We start from the raw sequence: 23,318 nt of genomic DNA on the forward strand, positions 1-23,318 counted from the left end.
CTTGTCCTGCCCTCAGCATCCCCCCCTAGCCCACATCCCAGTGGCCTCAAGGATCTGCTGGAAGGAGTCCCTGGGGAGCCTTGCTCAGGAATGGCCCTGGGGGCTCCTTCATGCTCCCAGGGAATGCAGGTTTTTCAAAGCACTTTGGCTTTGGCTTTTGCCTTGGAGTCACTGAGAGCTTTGTGCAGTCATGGCCTCCAATTATCTGCTGTAATTAGTCCCAGGAGAGGCTTTGTCAGGAACAACACTCAGTGGGGCTCATTAATGCTTCAAGGTGCTTCAGTTCTTTTAAGGTGCTTGGTGTTTCCCTTTTGATACAAATTCTGTGAGAAAGATTGTTCAATCACAGCCTGAAATTATCTGTTTTAATGAGTACCTTGAGAGCTTTGTACTGACACTTAGTGGGGCTCATTGATGCTTTGAGATACTCAAGTAATTAAGGGTACTTTGGATTGTCCTTTTCACTATGAGTCCCTGAGAGATTTTTGTGCTATCCTGGCCTCAAGTTCTCTCCTCCAAGGAGTCCATGAGGAGCCTGCATTGGGGATGGACCTCAGTGGCACCCATTAATGGCTTAAGAAACTTTGGGTTTTTTCTCTGACTTTGACTCCTGGACAGGTTTGTGCAATCTCCTCTCAGGCCCTGAGGTTCCAGGGCTCAGCTGCAAATGCACCACGGTTCTCATTAGGATGAAGCAAGTCCTGAGAAGCCATGGCTGTGTCTTGATTTCCCTCTGCTCTAATGCAGTTCATTAAGAAGGTTTCCTTTTACAGTTATGGAGAAACATTTCAAAGAGCTTCTAAGAAATATGTATTCCTATTTTAAAGAGTGTCTTTATTACTGTTCTCTTTAGAGAAGAGCTGATTGCAGCATTCTGTGATTGATATTGATGTAGGGCCGCTCCTAAGGAAGTCTGGCCAGGTCTGAGAAGTTTTACCTTGAGGTCTGACCCAGTGTGGACAACCTTGCCCCACATTCCCCAACCCCATGTGAGAAACAATTTTCACTTTCAATAATTTAACTGGTTTAATAAGACCTTATCAAAATACAGCAGAAGACTGAATAAAGTAAAGAATACAGCACCAGGAGCAAAGGATTCAGTCACCGTGTGCTCATCTACAAAATGGATGTTCTGTCTTTTATAGCTCCAGCCCCTCCCAAAGTCTTGTCAATCCACTCCTCCTTCGCTGTCCAGTGGTGGAGATCACTTTCTTACAGCTTGATTGGAGGTCAGGTGCTGCCATAGCAACAAGCCGACCCTCCCAAATGCCCTGACTACTGAGGGCATCCCGTGATAGCCATGCAAGGGGGAAGGGAAAGATAACTATACATCTACACAACTTAACATATATTAATATTCACCCCTTAATTGTGAGAGTCAACCATAGGATTACTCATCTGTAACAACCCCCCGTTTTCTGTTTTTACAAGTCATTTTGCTGGAACAATTAAGTAAAAAAAAAATTCTCTCTCTCTTGAATGAGTCATACTAGTATCTGTTGATGTGGGCAAGGACAGTGGGAACAGGAGAAAAATCTGAGGTTTTCCTTAGACACACTTATTTGGAATGGACAAAAGGGCCTAACAGAGGTCCAGGATGGCTTTGACTCCCATCTATCATGCCTATGTGGTTACTACCCATAGTCAGTGTATCTTAGGGGTCCAGAGGCCAGCTCGGTCTCGCCCTCCAGTCCCTGTTGTATTCAAAGACAGTTGGGGAATGACAGTGATCCGATATGGCCTTTTGTCCCTACCTTACCATGCCTACGGGGTTGCTACCCACAGCAGGGCTATGGAGTCTTCTTGGAAGTGAACAAAGGGGCCAACCCGGTCTTGCCCTCTATTCCTTGTCTTACTTCTTAAGGATGCTGCCCCATTACCTCTTATGGTCCCTTGTGTACTTCCCCTCAACAGGTGCTGGTAATTCTCACCCATTAAAACAGGAAGACAGTTCTCAAACTGGTTGGTAGAAGCTTGACTCTACTTTTTGGGTTTGTTGTCTTTCTGGTTGTCTCTCAGTCCCCGCCTGAGAGTCAATCTCGTTTCACCTGGCCTGGATGTTACAGTCCACTCATTGGGTTTTTCCCACAGGGCCTGTAATTCTGTTGGCATGAGTCCATCTGTTGGCAGGAGTCCATCCCCACTCTGCAGTTCACACGGCTGATTTGGTGGTGAGCAGTTCCTGAAAGGGACCTTCCCATTGAGGAGTTAAAGGCTGATCTCTCCATGACTTGATCATTACCTGATCAAATCCTCAGAATTAATGTTATGGACTCTGAAATCCAGGGTGGTAGGTTGAGGAATTGCCCCTTTATGTCTTAGCCCTTCTAAGGTTTCTGCTATAGACATAACGTATTTCTCGGCATTGGCTTCCCCTTCCTCAGATATGGCAACCCTCTGGGGTGAGGTCAAAAAGGGTAACCCAAACGTCATTTCATAGGGTGTGACCCCCAGATCTGACCGGGGTTGGGTTCTAATTCTTAATAAGGCTAAAGGGAGACATTTTATGTATGACATCTGGGTTTCCATCATCAGCTTACCTAGAGCTCTTTCAAGAGTTTGATTCATCCTCTCAATGTGACCAGAACTCTGTGGATGCCATGGAGTGTGTAATTCCCATTTACTCCCAGGGAGTGTGTAATTCCATGGAGTACCGCCTCTACCCAATGAGTCAGGTTACCTACTATCACTACTAAAAACTTCCACCGTTGTACCTGGGGAAGCTCGGTAAAGTCTCCATGGATGTTTTGAAAGGGCTGTAAGGCTAGTTCTCGCCCTCCCCTGGTGTTTTCCTCATGACCTTCTCATTTACTTGTTGGCATATCTCACACCTTTCAATTACCTGCTTAGCTATCCCAAAAATTCCTATGCAGGCCCAGTCCCTTAGAAAATGATCACTTAGCGCTTGTGTACCCCAGTGTGTTGTCCCATGTATGCCTTTGAGCATTTTCCTGCCAAGGGGTTTATTCAACATTTGCCTCCCATCTGCTAATATCCACTTCCCTTTGTTTTCTTTCTTGGCTCCTGTTTTAAGGAATTTTTTCTCTTCTGTCTCACTGAATACGGGGACTTATTCCATTTCTCTCATGGAGGTCAATGCTATCATTAGTTTTCCTGTCCCTGATTCGGCTGCATTCTTAGCATCTAAATCTGCTAAATGGTTCCCTCGTGCTTCTTGAGTCACCCCTTTTTTATGTCCTTTAACATATACTGCTGCCACTTCTTCTGGTATTTGTAAGGTTTTTAACACTTCTAAAAGAAGTTTTTAGTTCCTTTCCCCTTGAATTTAATAGCCCACTCTCTTCCCAAAGTTTTCCAAAGGTATGCACTACTCCAAAAGCATATTTTGAGTCTGTATATATTGTTTCTCTTTTCTGTGTGAATATTTCCAGAGCTCACTTTAGGGCATACAACTCACATGCTTGGGCTGACCAGTTGTAAGGTGACTTTCCTTTTTCTAGGGCCACTAACTCTTCATCTGCTATAGCCCACCCCAATACCCTGTGTCCTGGATTACCCGTGAAAATCCATCGATGTACAATCGTTTTCCACCTTGGAGTGGTTGATCTGTTAGGTCCTCTCTTACTTTAGTTTGATAGTTTATAACCTGTAGGCAATTATGTATTAATTCCTCACCTGGTTTTCCATCTAAAACTGGGCAGGGTTGAGTTGGTTACTCACGACTAGCTCTAAACCATTATCTATTAAGATGGCTTCTTATTTTAGTACTTGGGAATCTGTGAGCCATTTCTCAGCCTTTTAGCTGAGGATACTCCTTACTGAGTGTGGGGTATATATTTTCAATTTTCCCCCAAAGGTTAATTTTTTGCTTTCTTCTACGAGTGGGGCGCTCGCGGCCACAGCCTGAGTGCAGGTTGGCCACCCCCAGCTGACAGGGTCTTGCAGTTTTGATAAATAGGCCACTGGTTTCCTGGATCCTCCCCAGTCCTGGGCTAACCCTCCATGTGCTGCCCCTTTTTCTATATCCACAAACAGATAGAAGGGTTTGTCTAAGGCAGGAAGACTCAGTGATGCTGCACTGACTAATTTTTGCCTTAAAGCTTCAAAATTTGCTTCTTGTCTTCTTGCCACCCAATGTCTTCACGTCAGGATGCCGGCTAAGAGAGGTCCTGGAAGCTGAGGCAGCTGATTTTAAGCTTGTGCAGGTGCCTACAGGCCAAGGCCAATGGTGTTCCCTCAGGATACAGCACTCCTGAGGGGTCTCCCTCATTCAAACAAATCAGCAGACAAATGCATTGTCAGCCAAAAGCCCTTTTATTGACCTGGCAGGAGGGCAGGGGTCTGCACCCCACTAAAGTGTTTCTCTGCCACATATAAATTTCAGTGGGTTGATGTAGGAGTTGTATCAAAATCACCATCCATCTTTACACTGCTGAGGTGATTCCATAGGCAGGAGGTTAGAAATACATTGTGTCAGATTCCCATACTTGAAGCTGATGTCCAGGCCCTGGCCAGGAGCGGTCTCGATGCCCCAAAGCAGCACAAAGTCTTCCTCAGGGCTTCCCTGCACAGGGCTGATTCCACGCTTGCCCTTAGTTCTTCTGGTAGACTGTGTCTAAAGCTTTTTGTCAGGTCACTCTCATGTCAAGTTAGGCCTGCCAGGTTTTTGTTATGCTAACTGGTGCTAAGTACTTAGGCATGTCTGTGCTAATTACTTGTTTACTCATGTGAATTGCTTGTGCTTACTCATGTCAAACCAAGGCCTTGTTCCATCCCCAAAGGTGCCTGAGGCCACCCGCTCCTTGTGGCACCAGTTGCTTTCCTGTGGAATGTTCTACCTCCCCGAGGGTAAAGAGGGAGCTGCAGAAAGAGCTTGCCAGGCTGCTCTCCATCCTTTCCCAGCACTCCTGGTGAAGTGGAGAAGTCCGAGCTGAGCGCAAAGGTGCAAATGGAACAGCCGTGCACAGGAAGGCTCGGTGGGAAGGATGATCCAGGATCCATAGGCCTGGCAGCCTGAGCGTGCTCCAGGGGAAGGCCTTGGAGCAGATCCTCCTGAGTGCCATCCCACGGCACCTGCAGGGAACCAGGGCGTCTGCTGGAGGGTGGGAAAGCTCTGCGGAGGGACGGGGACAGCTGGGGCTCCTGGCGGGGTGTCGAGGGCTTCTGTGCGGGAGTTTGGGGGGCTTGGTGCTGGTGGGGTGTTGGAGAAGGAGTTGTCTGGAAGGTGAGAGAACTAGGCTGGAATTTGAGTCAGTTTGAAGGCAGCATCTGTGCTTTGGCACAGCTTTGGTTAGGGAGGGCAGAAGGAATATCTGTGACTTTTCCTCTTCATGGTCCTGATTGTCCTGCAGGGAACAAGAGGGGAGAGCTGTACTTTACTGGCCACTCAGATCTCTGTACCAGGGGGAGGGTTAGCCCTTTTGCCATCTACTCATTTCTTTGGGCTACTATTGTACCACTGAGTGGAGTTTCATTTCTTGAGAGCTTTTATTCCTTAAGAGAATTAGGATATCATCATCCCTTCATAGAAAACCAAAGAATGGCCCTTGTTTTTGCCCTTCCTCTGTGTAGTGCTCTGTTCTGTAAAGCGACCCTCAGTGGGTGAGGTAAAGGCAAATGAGTTGCTGCTTTGAGATGGGAAGCAAAATTCCAAATCTTCACCTCCTCAGGCGATCCCTATTCATTTGGGAAGTTTGCAACTTCTTGGAACTACTTGAGTTGAGCAATGGGAAGTAAGGCTTTCCTGAATTGAGGATTCTTACTTGACAGATTCTTCTGTGCCTTCGCCGCTAAGGGGTTTTTGTGCTGAAGGCAATAACTTCAATGAGAAAATAATTTCAGCATGGAGTAAGAGCTTCTGACAGAGACCAAGTGTTGCCAGCGTTGCTCCAGGTGCTCCTGCCTACAGCCCCTGCAGGCAGGAGCGCAGCCCCCAATGCACGTGGGCTTTGGCTCCCTCTGGCACAGAAGCCCCCCACGGGCACAGGTCTCTGGGGCAGGAGACGGGCACCGGTGCTGCCAGGGCTCGGGGGGTGGCAGGTCTGCTTGGGCAGGGACCCTGCCACACCTGCTGATGTCAGCACTCCCCGGGCCCCAGGGGTCAGAGCAGCATTCCTGCCCTGGCCCACACGTTCCTTGTCTGTGTCACACCCGCGGGTTTAGGATGGCCACCAGCCGGGACGTGTCCCAAGGAGGCCGTGCCAGCTTCTGTGAAGACCCCGTGCCCTTCCCAGCACGGCTGCGTCGGCAGCCCTGGGGGCTCCTTCTGCTGCCCTGAGCCCGCAGAGCAGGGCAGCGTTTGCTGATGGTTTCAGCCATTCCCAAAGATCCTGTCGGGCTGTCTTAGACACTTGGGGTGAGGGATTCCTTCCAACCTGAGCCACTTTGGGTGGGCTGGGGGCAGCCCCAGGGCAGGGGGCAGTGTGTGCTGGGGCCCTTTGTGACACGGTGCAGCACGGTCACCGTGGCATGGAACGGGACAGTGTGTCCAAGGGCCCTTTGTGACACGGCGTGACATAGGAGCTGGCGGTGACAAGACCACGCCACAGTGCTCGGAGCACGCGACGGGACAGGACGGGACAGAGCGGTGCCGTGAAGAGACCCCGCACAGCGCACTCGTTCGTGTCTGACCCGGAGCTTTTCCGAGGCGTTATTCCTGCAGCTGACCTCGAGGCCACACCACAGGACTTGGTGACCTGTGGCCTTCCTGAGGCTTCTCTCCTGCAGGTGTCCTCGAGGGCAGACCGTGGGACTTGGTGCCCCAGAGACATCTCCCATCCCTGCCACCGGTGCCCTCGAGGCCAGACCACAATCCTCGACAGGAGTCTCCTGTCCTTGTGGCAGGAGCCCTCGAGACCAGACTGCAGGACTTGCTGTCCTGTAGCCTTCCTGAGGCTTCTCTCTTGAAGGTGCCTTCCAGGCACGACTGCAGGCCTTGCTGACTCGGAGCTTTTCCAAGGCATCTCTCCTGCAAGTAGCCACAAATCCAGTCACTGACATGGAGCAGAGACACCCGAGAGTGCCCAAGCTGGCCTGGGTGGAGGAAAAGGAAGAAGGCGCTGGAGCTGGCCCTGCACAGGAGACCTGTGCTGCCCTGCTGGATATGCTCGTAGAGGAGGGGTTTTGCAATCCAAAGCAAGTAAGCAGCCTGTGGCCAGGGTTTGATCCTCCCAGGAACTGCTTGGCCTCCCAAGCCATGCCTGCTGCTCACTGGAAGCCTTTGAGGCCATGGCAGTGTGGTGGGAAGGGAAGCACTTCTCTGGGGAAGCTGGGGACATTCCTCCCTCTGGCAGCTTTCCAAGTCTCCCCAGCCTTCTCCAGGTGCCTGCCATGGTGAGGTACATCCACCAGTGGCTCATGGCCAGTCAGTTTGCTGAGCACAGGCTGAACAGGGCCCTGCTGGATCTCACCAAAGAACAGCCTGCTTATGTAGTAATGTGTCCTGATTTTGGGTAAATTTGGGAGAAAACATCCAGAAGGAGCCCCCAGAAAGCAAATCCCCCCACAGTCCCTCGCCTACCTGGCTCGGGAAGAATTTCCTCAGAGAGTAGTGGAAACAACCTGTTTATTGAGCAGGCAAAGCACCCCCCAGCAAAAAAAATGAACAACACCAGATGACAAAAACTCTTTCACCACACTGAAGAGGTGACAAATTCAGAAAGTCTCTCGTGGGAGTGGTTGCCCAGTTATCAGTCTCTGGCGCTGGGGGTGGCTGCTGCAGGTCACAAAATGCTGGCTCTCGGTGTGTCTTGGTGTTTCCCAGGTCCCAGTCCTGAGCAGGTTCAAATGGTATTCAGGAAAGGGAAAGAAAAAAAAACAGTCCAGGGAAAAAATTGGATTGCCTAGCTAAACTAACTAATAAGCAAAAGCAAGGGCAAAAGCAAGAAGCAAAAGCAAGAGCAAAGTGAAAGCAAGCAAGCCAGCAAGCAAGCAAGAAGCCAGCAAGCCCTAGCCTCTCCTAGACACAGACTTTGGGGAGAGGTGAGCCGGCTGATAACAAGGCAAAACAAACCTTCACTTTTTGGAGCCAGTCCCGAAGGCACATAACATAACATCAAGCATAAACAGAACACACAACTGGGGATGCAAGCACCATAACGTCACCCTAGGACATTCCACCCCTTATCTCCATATCGTCAACATACTACCAAACATCATGTAAAACCTTCATCAAGTAAAAACTTCCATCTTTCACTTACTCAGACACATTTCCTTCCATCTCACTTGCTCAAATCTTTGACACACATTTCCTTCTATATCACTTGCTCAAACCTTTGACACTTACACATTTCCTTCTGTCTCATGTCGGTGTGGTTTAATGTAAAGGCAGTGGCAGTAACATCCAACAAACAGTGATATTTGCATATGAGGCTCACCCCACAATCAGATCTCCCTGAGGTACACATCGTGTTCTTCCATATTTCTGCATTATTCACCGTGTACAAACTGGTCCCTGAAAAAAGACAATCCCACAAATGGGTTTGTCTGTACTCGAGGCAGAGTTGATCCACACTGTCTTCCCTAACAACTACAGTAGGACTTCTGAAGGAAGAAGAGCGAAGGTACCAATTGCCACTTCAACAGTGTATTGCCGACAGTACAGAAGAACTCGAGATGCTGTGGTTCCCATCCATAAGATGATTCGAGAGCTGGAGAGCCAAGAAGTGGCCAGCAAAACCCACTCACCCTTCAACAGCCCCATTTGGCCTGTGCGTTAATCTGAAGGACAATGGAGATTGACTGTGGACTATCGTGCCTTGAATGAAGTGACTCCACCGCTGAACGCTGCTGTGCCGGACATGCTGGAACTCCAGTACGAGCTGGAGTCCAAGGCAGCAAAGTGGTACGCCACTGTTGACATTGCTAACACGTTTTTCTCCATTCCACTGGCAGCAGAATGCAGGTCTCAGTTAGCTTTCACCTGGAGGGGCGTGCAGTACACCTGGAACCGACTGCCCCAGGGGTGGAAGCACAGCCCCACCATCTGCCATGGACTGATCCAGACTGCACTGGAAAAGGGTGAAGCTCCAGAACACCTGCAGTACCTCAATGGCATCATTGTGTGGGGGAACACGGCAATGGAAGTATTTGAGAAAGGAGAGAGGATCATCCAGATTCTGCTGGAAGCCGCCTTTGCCATGAAGTGGAGCAAAGTCAAGGGACTTGCACGAGAGATCCAGTTCCTGGCGCTAAAGTTGCAAGACAGATTGTTTCAGATTCCCACTGAGGTCTCCAAAAGGATCACTGGGATGTCTCCACCAACCAGCAAGAAGGAAACACGAGCTTTCCTAGGTGCCATAGGTTTTTGGAGAATGCACATTCCCAAGTACAGCCAGATTGTGAGCCCTCTTTACCTGGTTACCTGCAAGAAGAACGGTAATTCCTCTGGGGGCCTCAGCAGCAACAAGCTTTCGCCCAGATCAAGCAGGAGATTGCTCAAGCATTAGCCCTTGGCCCAGTCAGGATGGGACCAGAGGTGAAGAACATGCTCTACTCTGCAGCCGGGAACAATGGCTTGTCCTGGAGCCTTTGGCAGAAGGTGCCTGGGGAGACTCGAGGCCGACCACTGGGATTCTGCAGCTGAAATTACAGAGGGTCTGAAGCCAACTGCACTCCCACAGAGAAGGAAATCTTGGCTGCCTATGAAGGAGTTCAAGCTGCCTCCGAGGTGATTGCCACAAAAGCACCACTCCTCCTGGCACCCTGACTGACGGCACTGGGGTGGATGTTTAAAGGAAAGGTTCCCACTACCCTCCAGGACACTGCTGCCACATGGAGCAAATGGATTACTCTCATCATACAGCACACCCGGACTAGAAACCTGAATTGCCCTGGGATTTTGGAGATAATTACAAACTGGCTGCTGGTGAGAACTTTGGTCTCACTGACGGAGAGCAGCGGGAACAAGTGACAAGGGCTAAAGAAGGTGCACCATGCAACCAACTACCATCAGAGGAAACTCGATACTCTGTTTTCACTGACGGTTCCTGTGGCATTGTAGGGATGAACTGGAAGTGGAAAGCAGCCGTATGGAGCCCCACATGACACGTAACACAAGCTACCAAAGGAGAAGGTGGATCAAGTCAACTTGCTGAAGTCAAGGCCGTTCAGCTGGCCCTGGACATTGCTGAAAGAGAGAAGTGACCAAAGCTCGACCTTTATATGGATTCTTGGATGGTAGCCAATGCTCTGTGGGGCTGGCTGGAAAGGTGGAAAAAGGCCAACTGGCAGCATAGAGGAAAACGTGTCTGGGCTACTGATGAGTGGAAAGACATTGCCTCTTGGGTAGAAAATGTGTCTGTAAAAGTCTGTCATGTAGATGCCCATGTCCCCAAGAGTCGGGCTAATGAGGAACACCGAAAGAACGAGCAGGTAGATCAGGCTGCAATGATAGAATTGTCAAAGATAGATTTAGATTGGCACCATAAGGGGGAGTTGTTCCTAGCTCAATGGGCCCATGAAGCCTCAGGCCATCAGGGCAGAGATGCCACTTTTAAGTGGGCATGAGACCAAGGGGTGACTCTAACCATGGACAGTGTTTCTCAGGTTATCCATGACTGTGAGACGTGTGCTGAGATCAAGCAGGCCAAGTGAGTAAAGCCCCTGTGGTATGGTGGGCAGTGGTCCAAGTACAGGTATGGGGAGGCCTGGCAGATTGACTACATCACACTGCCCCAGACACACCAAGGCAAGCGCTACGTGCTCACAATGGCAGAAGCCACCACGGGATGGTTGGAGACCTCCCCTGTGCCTCATGCCACTGCCCAGAGCACCATCCTGGGCCTTGAAAAGTAAATCCTGTGCAGGCATGGTACCCCTGAGAGGACTGAGTCTGACAACGGGACTCATTTGAAGAACAGCCTTATCAACACCTGGGGTAGGGAACATGTCATTGAGTGGGTGTACCATATCCCCTACCATGCACCAGCTGCAGGCAAAGTGGAGAGGTACAATGGAATGTTAAAAACCACCCTGAAAGCATTGGGTGGGGGATCTTTCAAAAACTGGGAGCAGCATTTAGCAAAGGCCACCTGGTTAGTTAACACCCGAGGTTCCACCAGTGGAGCAGGCCCTGCCCAGTCTGAATCCCTGAATATAGTAGACGGAGATAAAGTCCCAGTGGCACATATCAGAGGTTTGTTAGGGAAGACAGTGTGGATCAATTCTGCCTCGAGTACAGACAAACCATTTCTGGGACTGTCTTTTCTCAGGGACCAGGTTGTACATGGTGAATAATGCAGAGAGATGGAAGAATTCAATGTGTACCTCAGGGAGATCTCATTGTGGGGTGAGACTCATATGCAAATATCACTGTTTGTTGGATGTTACTGCCACTGCCTTTACATTAAACCACACCGACATGAGACAGAAGGAAATGTGTAAGTGTCGAAGGTTTGAGCAAGTGATACAGAAGGAAATGTGTGTCAAAGGTTTGAGCAAGTGAGATGGAAGGAAATGTGTCTGAGTAAGTGAGAGATGGAAGTTTTTACTTGATGAAGGTTTTACATGACGTTTGGTAGTATGTTGATGATATGGAGATAAGGAGTGGAATGTCCTAGGGTGACATTATGGTGCTTGCATCCCCAATCGTGTGTTCGGTTTATGCTTGATGTTATGTTCTGTGTCTTCGGGACTGGCTCCAAAAAGTGAAGGTTTGTTTTGTCTTTTTATCAGCCGGCTCACCTCTCCCCAAAGTCTGTGTCTAGGAGAGGCTAGGGCTTGCTGGCTTCTTGCTTGCTTGCTGGCTTGCTTGCTTTCACTTTGCTCTTGCTCCTGCTTTTTGCTTTTGCCCTTGCTTTTGCTTATTAGTTAGTTTAGCTAGGCAATCCAATTTTTTCCCTGGACTGTTTTTTTTCTTTCCCTTTCCTGAATACCATTTGAACCTGCTCAAGACTGGGACCTGGGAAACACCAAGAAACACCGAGAGTCTGCATTTTGTGACCTGCAGCAGCCACCCCCAGTGCTGGAGACCGATAACTGGGCAACCACTCCCACGAGAGACTTTCTGAATTTGTCACCTCCTCAGAGCGTAGAAAGATTTTGTCATCTGGTGTTGTTCATTTTTTGTGCTGGGGAGTGCTTTGCCTGCTCAATAAACAGGTTGTTTCCACTACTCTCTGAGGAAATTCTTCCTGAACCAGGTGGGGGAGGGGCAGTGGGGGGGGGTTGCTTTCTGGGGGCTCCTTCTGAAGGTTTTCTCCCAAATTTGCCCCAAACCAGGACACATTACTACATCAGCAGGCTGTTCTTCAGTGAGATCCAGCAGGGCCCTGTTCAGCCTGTGCTCAGCAAACTGACTGGCCATGAGCCACTGGTGGATGTACCTCACCATGGCAGGCACCTGGAGAAGGCTGGGGAGACTTGGAAAGCTGCCAGAGGGAGGAATGTCCCCAGCTTCCCCAGAGAAGTGCTTCCCTTCCCACCACACTGCCATGGCCTCAAAGGCTTCCAGTGAGCAGCAGGCATGGCTTGGGAGGCCAAGCAATTCCTGGGAGGATCAAACCCTGGCCACAGGCTGCTTACTTGCTTTGGATTGCAAAACCCCTCCTCTACAAGCATATCCAGCAGGGCAGCACAGGTCTCCTGGGCAGGGCCAGCTCCAGGGCCTTCTTCTTCTTCCTCCTCACAGGCCAGCTGGGGCACCCTCGGGGGTCTCTGCTCCATGTCAGTGACTGGATTTGTGGCTACTTGCAGGAGAGATGCCTCGGAAAAGCTCAGAGTCAGCAAGGCCTGCAGTCATGCCTGGAAGGCACCTTCAAGAGAGAAGCCTCAGGAAGGCTAAAGGACAGCAAGTCCTGCACTCTGGTCTCGAGGGCTCCTGCCACAAGGACAGGAGACTCCTGTCAAGGATTGTGGTCTGGCCTCGAGGGCACCTGTGGCAGGGATGGGAGATGCCTCCAGGGCACCAAGTCCCACGGTCTGCCCTCGAGGACACCTGCAGGAGAGAAGCCTCAGGAAGGCCACAGGTCACCAAGTCCTGTGGTGTGGCCTCGAGGTCAGCTGCAGGAATAACGCCTCGGAAAAGCTCCGGGTCAGACACGAACGAGTGCGCTGTGCGGGGGCTCCTCACGGCACCGCTCTGTCCCATCCTGTCCCGTCGCGTGCTCCGAGCACTGTGGCGTGGTCTTGTCACCGCCAGCTCCTATGTCACCCCGTGTCACAAAGGGCCCTTGGACACGCTGTCCCGTTCCATGCCACGGTGACCGTGCTGCCCCGTGTCACAAAGGGCCCCAGCACACACTGCCCCCTGCCCTGGGGCTGCCCCCAGCCCACCCAAAGTGGCTCGGGTTGGAAGGAATCCCTCACCCCAAGTGTCTAAGACAGCCCAACAGGATCTTTAGGAATGGCTGAAACCATCAGCAAACGCTGCCCTGCTCTGCGGGCTCAGGGCAGCAGAAGGAGCCCCCAGGGCTGCCGACGCAGCCGCGCTGGGAAGGGCATGGGGCTTTCCACAGAAGCTGGCACGGCCTCCTTGGGACACGTCCCGGCTGGTGGCCATCCTAAACCCGCGGGTGTGACACAGACAAGGAACGTGTGGGCCAGGGCACGAATGCTGCTCTGACCCCTGGGGCCTGGGGAGCGCTGACTTCAGCAGGTGTGGTAGGGTCCCTGCCCAAGCAGACCGGCCACCGCCCGAGCCCTGGCAGCACCGGTGCCCGTCTCCTGCCCCGGAGGCCTGTGTCCGTGCCACAGGGAGCCAAAGCCCACGTGCATTGGGGGGTGCGCTCCTGCCTGCAGGGGCTGTAGGCAGGAGCACCTGGAGCAACGATGGCAACACTTGGTCTCTGTCAGAAGCTCTTACTCCATGCTGAAATTATTTTCTCATTGAAGTTATTGCCTTCAGCAGAAAAACACCTTAGCAGCCAAGGCACAGAAGAGTCTTGCAAGTAAGAATCCTCAATTCAGGAAAGCTTTACTTCCCATTGCTCAACTCAAGTAGTTCCAAGAAGTTGCAAACTTCCCAAATGAATTGGGATGGCCTGAGGAGGTGAAGATTTGGAATTTTGCTTCCCATCTCAAAGCAGCAACTCATTTGCCTTAACGTCATCCACTGAGGGTCACTGTACAGAACAGAGCACTACACAGAGGAAGGGCAAAACCAAGGGCCATTCTTTGGTTTTCTATGAATGGATGATCATATCCTAATTCTCTTAAGAAATAAAAGCTCTCAAGAAATCAAAGTCCACTCAGTGGTAGAAAAGTATCCCAAAGAAATGAGTAGATGGCAAAAGGGCTAATCCTCCCCCTGGTACAGAGATCTGAGTGGCCAGTAAAGTACAGCTCTCCCCTCTTGTTCCGTGCAGGAGAATCAGCACCATGAAGAGGAAAAGTCACAGATATTCTTTCTGCCCTCCCTAACCAAAGCTGTGCCAAAGCACAGATGCTGCCTTCAAACTGACTCAAATTCCAGCCTACACCTCTCACCTTCCAGACAACTCCTTCTCCAACACCCCACCAGCACCAAGCCCCCCAAACTCCCGCACAGAAGCCCTCAACACCCCGCCAGGAGCCCCAGCTGTCCCTGTCCCTCCGCAGAGCCTTCCCACCCTCCAGCAGATGCCCTGGTTCCCTGCAGGTGCCGTGGGATGGCACTCAGGAGGATCTGCTCCAAGGCCTTCCCCTGGAGCACGCTCAGGCTGCCAGGCCTATGGATCCTGGATCATCCTTCCCACTGAGCCTTCCTGTGCACGGCTGCTCCATGTGCACCTTTGCGCTCAGCTCGGACTTCTCCACTTCACCAGGAGTGCTGGGAAAGGATGGAGAGCAGCCTGGCAAGCTCTTTCTGCAGCTCCCTCTTTACCCTCGGGGAGGTAGAACATTCCACAGGAAAGCAACTGGTGCCACAAGGAGCGAGTGGCCTCAGGCACCTTTGGGGATGGAACAAGGCCTTGGTTTGACATAAGTGAGCACAAGCAATTCACATGAGTAAACAAGTAATTAGCACAGACATACCTAAGTACTTAGCACCAGTTAGCATAACAAAAACCTGATGGCCTAACTTGACATGAGAGTGACCTGACAAAAAGCTTTAGACACAGTCTACCAGAAGAACTAAGGGCAAGTGTGGAATCAGCCCTGTGCAGGGAAGCCCTGAGGAAGACTTTGTGCTGCTTTGGGGCATCGAGACTGCTCCTGGCCAGGGCCTGGACATCAGCTTCAAGTATGGGAATCTGACACCATGTATTTCCAACCGCCTGCCTATGGAATGACCTCAGCAGTGTAAAGATGGATGGTATGTTTGATACAGCTCCTACATCAACCCACTGAAATTTATATATGGTGGAGAAACATTTCAGTGGGTGCAGACCCCTGCCCTCCTGCCAGGTCAATAAAAGGGCTTTTGGCTGACAATGCATTTGTCTGCTGATTTGTTTGAATGAGGGAGACCCCTCAGGACTGCTATATCCTGTGGGAACACCGTTGGCCTTGGCCTGTAAGCACCTGCACAAGCTTAAAATCAGCTGCCTCAGCTTCCAGGACCTCTCTTTGCCCAGCATCCTGACGTGGATGCAGGACTGCTGTGAGGCACTGCTGGGACCCAGCGGGACAGGACCGGCTGTCTCGTGTCCATGTAGCACCCCTCACACAGCCAGGGCCATCCCGAAACCAGACAAACGCTCACGTGTCAGCACAGGGGAGCAAGGAGCACTGGGCTCCTCTCAAGTTATCTCAAAGTTCAAGAATCCACCACAGCACTGGTAAATTTTTGGGGGGACCAAGGACTTTGAGTATCAAAAGGGAAACTCCAATTTGTAGAGAGCGAAGTAAAATGCCTAGGACATGTGATTTGTCAAGGGAGCTGGCGGCTGAACCCTGAGAGAATTGCAGGGATAGCCTCACTCCCACGGGCAAAAACTAAGAGAGAGAAGTCAGAAGGTTTTTAGGCCTGTTGGGATATTGCAGGCTATGGATTGAAGGATACATGCAGGCCATCAGGTTCTTGTTTAAAAGTTAGTAGAAGAAGAGATTAGGTGGGAAGAAGACAACAAGCAAATTTTGAAGCTTTAAAGTAAAAATTAGTCAGTGCAGCAGCACTGAGTCTTCCTGCCTTAGACAAACCCTTCTATCTGTTTGTGGATAAAGAAAAAGGGGCAGCACATGGAGGGTTAGCCCAGGACCAGGGAGGATCCAGGAAACCACTGGCCTGTTTATCAAAACTGCAAGACCCTGTCAGCTGGGCATGGCCAACCTGGGGTGGTGGCAGCGAGCGCCCCACTCGTAGAAGAAAGCAAAAAATTAACCTTTGGGAGAAAATTGAAAATATATACCACTCACTCATTAAGGAGTATAGTCAGCTAAAAGGCTGAGAAATGGCTCACAGATTCCCCAGTACTAAAATATGAAGCCGTCTAATAGATAATGTTTTAGAGCTAGTCGTGAGTAACCAACTCAACCCTGCCCAGTTTTATATGGAAAACCAGGTGAGGAATTAATATATAATTGCCTACAAGTTATAAACTATCAAACTAAAGTAAGAGAGGACAGATCAACCACTCCAAGGTGGAAAACGATTGTACATCGATGGATTTTCACGGGTAATCCAGGGCACAGGGTATTGGGGTAGGCTATAGCAGATGAAGAGTTAGTGACCCTAGAAAAAGGAAAGTAACCTTCCAACTGGTCAGCCCAAGCATGTGAGTTGTATGCCCAAAAGTGAGCTCTGGAAATATTCACACAGAAAAGAGAAACAATATATACAGACTCAAAATATGCTTTTGGAGTACTGCATACCTTTGGAAAAATTTGGGAAGAGAGTGGGCTATTAAATTCAAGGGGAAAGGAACTAAAAACTTCTTTTAGAAGTGTTAGAAACCTTACAATTACCAGAAGAAGTGGCAGCAGTATATGTTAAAGGACATAAAAAAGGGGTGACTCAAGAAGCAAGAGGGAACCATTTAGAAGATTTAGATGCTAAGAATTCAGCTGAATCAGGGACAGGAAAACTAATGATAGCATTAACTCCCATGAGAGAAATGGAAGAAGTCCCCATATTCAGTGAGACAGAAGAGAAAGAATTCCTTAAAACAGGAGCCAAGAAAGATAACAAAGGGAAGTGGAGATTAGCAGAGGGGAGGCAAATGTTGAATAAACCCCTTGGCAGGAAAATGCTCGAAGGCATACATGGAACAACACTGCTAAGTGATCAATTTCTAAGGGACTGGGCCTGCATAGGAATTTTCGGGATAGCTAAGCAGGTAATTGAAATGTGTGAGATATGCCAACAAGTAAATGAGAAGGTCATGAGGAAAACACCAGGGGAGAGCGAGAACTAGCCTTACAGCCCTTTCAAAACATCCAAGTAGACTTTACCGAGCTTCCCCAGGTACAACGGTGGAAGTTTTTACTAGTGATAGTAGGTGACCTGACTCATTGGGTAGAGGCGGTACCCACGGTTAAAGCCAATGCCAATGTTGTGAGTAAAACACTTCTAGAATCAATCATTCCCCGATAGGGGATGGTGAACAGGATTGATTCAGGCCAAGTGTAAGAGGCCGTCTGAAGCCCCCACTTTTGCCTACCGATTGCCACAAGGAGAAACCCCCTTCCCCACTACAGTGCCGGCTTGGAGAGAGCGGCAGTGCAGGTGCAGCTGCTGCACTGTTACATTAGCTGTTCCGAACAAGGCCTGGCAAGGACTTGGCAAGGACTTGGCAAGGAATCGGCAAGGACCTGGCATGAACACAGCAAGGAACGGTCTACTGCATATTTGCCCACTCTCCTCCTGAAGCTGAGTGAACTTTTGGGGTGACCCTAGTGGTCTCTCACTGAAGACCTCTCATCTACCCCATTACCACTGTGACAGACGGACGGAGATCGAAAACCCTCCTCCCAAGGACTGAGACTGAGATCCCTACCACAGGGAGTGGGGAAACCACTAATGACATGACCTGTTCTTCTTCAGTAATTCCAATGGACTTATTCTTCATTGTGTTTGTCCTGCTTCGGTGGTTTTAGTGGACTCACTTGTTCCCCTGCAGCAATTACAATAGACTCTCATTGTCCTGCATGTTCCCCCCTTTTTTCCTCCGTGGACTATAACTGGACCCCTGAGTTGACCAGAATTTTGAAGACTTCCCCGACACGACCAGACGGATCCCCATTGTCCGGACCGGAGAGGATCTCGCCTGTGTTGGTAGCTATTCCCATCCCCCTCTTTTCTCTCTCTCTCTCTCTATCCTTTTATCTCCTTTCTGATCCCCACTATCGCATTTACTGTTTTGGCCCCTAATAAAGGTTTATTTGTTGTGATTAACTGATAGTCCCTTGTTGTTTGCCTTTTTGCACTTTTGGGATTGGTGAAAAGAACCATCACGACACCCCGCACAAGCGGATCATGACACCAAGGAGCTCATTTCACCTCTAAAATATTGCAAAAAGTTGTTCAAACCCTGGGAGTAAATGGGAATTACACACTCCATGGCATCCGCAGAGTTCTGGTCACACTGAGAGGATGAATCAAACTCTTAAAAGAGCTCTAGTTAAGCTGATGATGGAAACCCGAATGTCATGGATAAAATGTCTCCCTTTGTCCTTATTAAGACTTAGAACCCAACCCCAGTCAGATCTGGGGGTGTCACCCTATGAAATGACGTTTGGGTTACCCTTTTTGACCTCACCCCAGAGGGTTGCCACCTATGAGGAAGGGGAAGCCAATGCCAAGAAATATGTCTATAGCAGAAACCTTAGAAGGGCTAAGACATAAAGGGGCTATTCCTCAAACAGCCACCCGGGATTTCAGACTCAATAACATTAATTCTGAGGATTTGATCAAGTAATGATCAAGTCATGGAGAGATCAGCCTCTAACTCTTCAGTGGGAAGGTCCCATTCAGGAACTGCTCACCACCAAATCGGCCGTGTGAACTGCAGAGTGGGGATGGAATCATGCCAACAGATGGACTCATGCCAACAGAGTTAAAGGCCCAGTAGGAAAAACACAATGAGTGGACTTTATATAACATCCAGACCAGGTGAAATGAGATTGACTCTCAGGCAGAGACTGAAAGACAACCAGAAAAACACCAAGACGCCCAAAGTCAAGCTTCCACCAGCCAGCTTGAGAACTGTCTTCCTGCTTTAATGGGTGAGAATTACCAGCACCTGTTGAGGGGAAGTACACAAGGGACTGTAAAAGGTAATGGGGCAGCTTCTTTAAGAAAATAAGACAAAGGAAAGAGGGCAAGACCCCATTGTTTGCTACCAAGAAGATGGCATAGCCCTGCTGTGGGTAGCAACCCCGTAGTTATGGTAAGGTAGGGACAAAAGGCCATATTGGACCACTGTCATTCCCCAGCTGTCTTTGAATACAACAGGGACTGGAGGGCGAGACCGAGCTGGCCTCTGGACCCCTAAGGTACAATGACTATGGGTAGCAACCACATAGGCATGATAGATGGGAGTCAAAGCCATCCTGGACCTCTGTTAGGCCCTTTTGTCCATTCCAAATAAGTGTGTCTAAGGAAAACCTGAGATTTTCCTCCTGTTCCCGCTGTCCTTGCCCACATCAACAGATGCTAGTATTACTCATTCAAGAGAGAGAGAAAATTTTAAATTAATTGTTCAAGCAAAATGACATATAGAAAAAGAAAAGGGGGGTTTGTTATAGATGCGTAATCCTATGGTTGACTCTCACAATTAAGGGGTGAATATTAAGTAGATGTTAAGAGAAGTTGTGTAGGTGGATAGTTATCTTTCCCTTCCCCCTTGCATTGTTATCATGAGATGTCCTCAGTAGTCAGGGCATTTGGGAGGGTTGGCTTGTTGCTATGGCAGCGCCTGAGCTCCAATCAAGCTGTAAGAAAGTGATTTCCACCACTGGACAGCGAAGGAGGAGTGGATTGACAAGACTTTGGGAGGGGCTGGAGATATAAAAGACAGAACATCCATTTTGTAGATGAGCATACGGTGACTGAATCCTTTGCTCTGGAAACTGTATTTATTCTTTATTCACTCTTCTGTTGTATTTTGACAAGGTCTTAATAAACCAGTTAAATTTTTGAAAGTGAAAATTGTTTGTCACATGGGGTTGGGGAATGTGGGGCAAGGTTGTCCACACTGGGTCAGACCTCAAGGTAAAACTTCTCTGACCTGGCCAGACCTCCTTAGGAGCGACCCTACATCAATATCAATCACAGAATGCTGCAATCAGCTCTTCTCTAAAGAGAACAGTAATAAAAGACTCTCTTTAAAATGGGAATACATATTTCTTAGAAGCACTTTGAAATATTTCTCCTTAACTGTAAAAGGAAACATTCCTAAGGAACTACATTAGAGCAGAGGGAAATAAAAGCAGAGCCATGATTTTGTAAGACGTGCTTATCCTAAAGAGCCCTGTGGTGCATTTGGAGCTGAGCCCTGGAACCTCAGGGCCTGAGAGGAGATTGCACAAATCTTTCCAGGAGTCAAAGTCAGAGAAAAAACCCAAAGTGTCTCAAAGCATTAATGGGTGCCACTGAGGTCCATCCCCAACACAGGCTCCTCATGGACTCCTTGGAGGAGAGAACTGGAGGCCAGGATGGCACAAAAACCTCTCAGAGACTCAGTGTGGGAAGGAAAATCCAAAGTACCTTAAACTCCTTGAGTATCTCAAAGTATTAATGAGCCCCACTGAGTGTTGTTCCTGACAAAGCCTCTCCAGGGACTAATTACAGCAGATAATTGGAGGCCATGACTGCACAAAGCTCTCAGAGACTCCAAGGCAAAAGCCAAAGCCAAAGTCCTTTGAAAAACCTGCAATCCCTGGGAGCATGAAGGAGCCCCCAGGGCCATTCCTGAGCAAGGCTCCCCAGGGACTCCTTCCAGCAGATCCTTGAGGCCACTGGGATGTGGGCTAGGGGGGGATGCTGAGGGCAGGACAAGGGGCTGACAGTGCCCAGCCTGGCTGGGGCTGTGCCAGGAGGCCCCAGTGCCTCAGGACAAGGTGTCTCCTGACAGCCCTTGGTGGCACAGACCCTGCTGTGCCCCAGGGCACCAAGACTTGGCTTCTCTTTGTCCCCACCTGTCATCAGTGCCTCCAGTTCTCTGCTCTGCCTGGGGCCTGGGGACACTTTCTCACTCGTGTCCCTCAGTGGGACCCATTAAAAGCCAAAGAAACTTTGGAGTTGGATTCTGACTTGGAGTTCTGGAGAGGTTTCTGCAGCTCCCTCTCAGGGCCTGATGTTCAGGGCCTGAGCACAAAGCCCCAGAGGGTCATTAAAGTCCTTGTGCTGTGTCTGTGCTGCTGAGCTGGGCCGGGCTCCTGGCCCAGAGGGTGATCCTGGTAACCAAGGAGAGCTTCAAAAGCACATTTCTCTGGATGAGCAGCTCTTCTCCCAGCCCAGCAGGGCTGGGGCACTGCCTGCAGCCAGCCCGGGCACAGCACAGAGGCACAGAGAGCTTCCATCAGTCAGGGCTGGGAAGGTGCTGAGAAGTGCCTGGGGCAGAATCCCTGGCAGCCCTTGGCACAGGAACCTCTGGCTGCAGGACAATGCAGCTGCAGCTCCTGGAGTGATCTCCTACAGCTGGAACATCCCAATGCCCACAGACCCTGTGAGTACATTCTCTGATCATCTCTTGTGCAGAGCAGCCAGGGGTGCCCAGGGCTGTCCTGCAGAGCAGGGTCCTGCAGCCCAGGGCGCTGTGCTGGGCCAGGGACTCTGCTGCCTGCCAGGGACAGCTCTCAGCCGGCCCGGGGAGCTGCTCCCAGCGCTGGGGAGAAGCTGTGGGGGGAAGGAGCCACCCTGAGCAGGGCAGGTGCTGCTGCTGAGAGCTGCTGGCTGGGGCAGGGCTGCTCCCTGCTCCAGAGCAGCCTGGGCACAGCTCCGCAGGACACTTCCCAAAGAAGGTAAACCTGGGATTGCTGTAAAGCTCAGGAGCTTTTCAGAGAGTGTCTTCCATTTCCTGCTTGGAGCAGGGTGGGAAAGTTGGGGTGATGACAAAAAGATTTTTGCTTTTCATGTATTTTTCTTATATTCGTAGTTCTGTAAATTAGTATAACATAAGTATAAATCTAAAATCCTTATCTAACTCTATTAAATTCTTAATTAACTCTGTTTAACAACTATTTTATACTTCATATATTTACAATCCTTAATTATCTCTAGTATGTTTCCTTACCTTTCTCTTAGATTTTAGAACAATAAGCTGACTGTCTAAATACATTCCTGAAATACTGCATAGTCTTATTATCAGGAAGAGCACGTACAAGAACATTTTGGTTTTTGAATGTGCGCAGTGATAACAAAAACTGGGGCAAAGAAATCCTTGGAACTAATCCAATGGGTTGAGCCAGGGGTGTGTAACTGGGGCAACTGAATCTCCTATTGGATGTTCCTGTTAAATATCCTAATTAATCAACCTTAATAAATTGTTGAAATCAGGGGTGGGGTGTGCCCCATCCCCACTGGGACACCTGGAAGCTTCCAATAAAGGTCTGGTTTTTCCTTTACTGTTCTAACTTTGTTGCAAGGGTTTGTTTTTCTCTTTTGATTATAGACAACAGGGGGATGAGAGAAGCAGAACAGGAATTGTAATCCCAGAATGACAGAACAGTCTGAGTTGAAAGGGACACACAGGATCATCAAAGGAATGTGTGAACATTTACAGAGACTCCAGAACTGTGACTTTGGGTGGTCAGTCTCTCTGCTGGCAGCCTCCCAAAGGGCCTTCAGCCACTCCTCAGCCCTGGACAGCAGCAGCATCACCTTTGCAGGGCCCAGCAGGGCTCTCCTGAGCTGCCCTCGCCCAGCTGCACACAGACCCTGCCCCAGCCAGGGCCCTGCACACAGGCAGGTTTCTGTAGGGCCGGGCCGAGGGCACCCAGGGTGGGATGGGCTCTGTGAGCGCTGGCAGGGACAAGGCACCTCTCAGGAGGGAATGTCCAGGCCCAGGGAGATGCGCAGGGAAGCAGAGGGGGCTGAACAGAGCAGTGCTGGGGCAGGAGGGCACTGTTGGTGTGTGGGAGGTGCCGGGCACAGCTGGGCACAGGAACACTGTCCTGAGTGCCCGGCTGTCTCTGCCCTGCCCTCTCAGGCACAGCACCACAACATCTTCTCCTGTTTCTGCACTCCCCTGATATTGTCAGTGTTTTCTGGTGCTCTCAGGGAGGCTCTGGCATTTGCAGCAGCTGAGTCAGGCACAGCCCTTGGCATTCCTGCCAGGCAGGGCTGTCCATGGGAATGGGGTGTCCAAGCTTCCCTGGGACCTGTGGGGCTGTGGGCAAAGCAGTCCATGGGAAAGGGGAATGAGCTGAGCCCCTCGCTGAGATCCCATCATGGACAGAGCCGGGGATCTCCTTGCTGTGCCCTTCCCAGCTCTGAGCTGCCCTCCTGGGTGCAGAGCTGTGCCAGAGCCTCTGGGAGTTCCCTGAATGTCCCACGG

General features: G+C 50.1%; 2 protein-coding genes across 2 annotated transcripts in view; one reads left to right on the plus strand and one right to left on the minus strand.

Annotated features, from left to right (window-relative positions):
* The window catches only part of LOC137467193 (zinc finger protein 850-like), a 528,258-nt gene that overhangs the window by 236,510 nt on the left and 268,430 nt on the right, over positions 1-23,318 (minus strand). The window lies entirely within an intron of this gene.
* Positions 1-23,318, plus strand: part of LOC137467192 (zinc finger protein 271-like) — a 443,780-nt gene that overhangs the window by 227,569 nt on the left and 192,893 nt on the right. The window lies entirely within an intron of this gene.

Source organism: Anomalospiza imberbis, unplaced genomic scaffold (assembly GCF_031753505.1).
Source record: "Anomalospiza imberbis isolate Cuckoo-Finch-1a 21T00152 unplaced genomic scaffold, ASM3175350v1 scaffold_53, whole genome shotgun sequence".
Classification (NCBI taxonomy): domain Eukaryota; kingdom Metazoa; phylum Chordata; class Aves; order Passeriformes; family Viduidae; genus Anomalospiza; species Anomalospiza imberbis.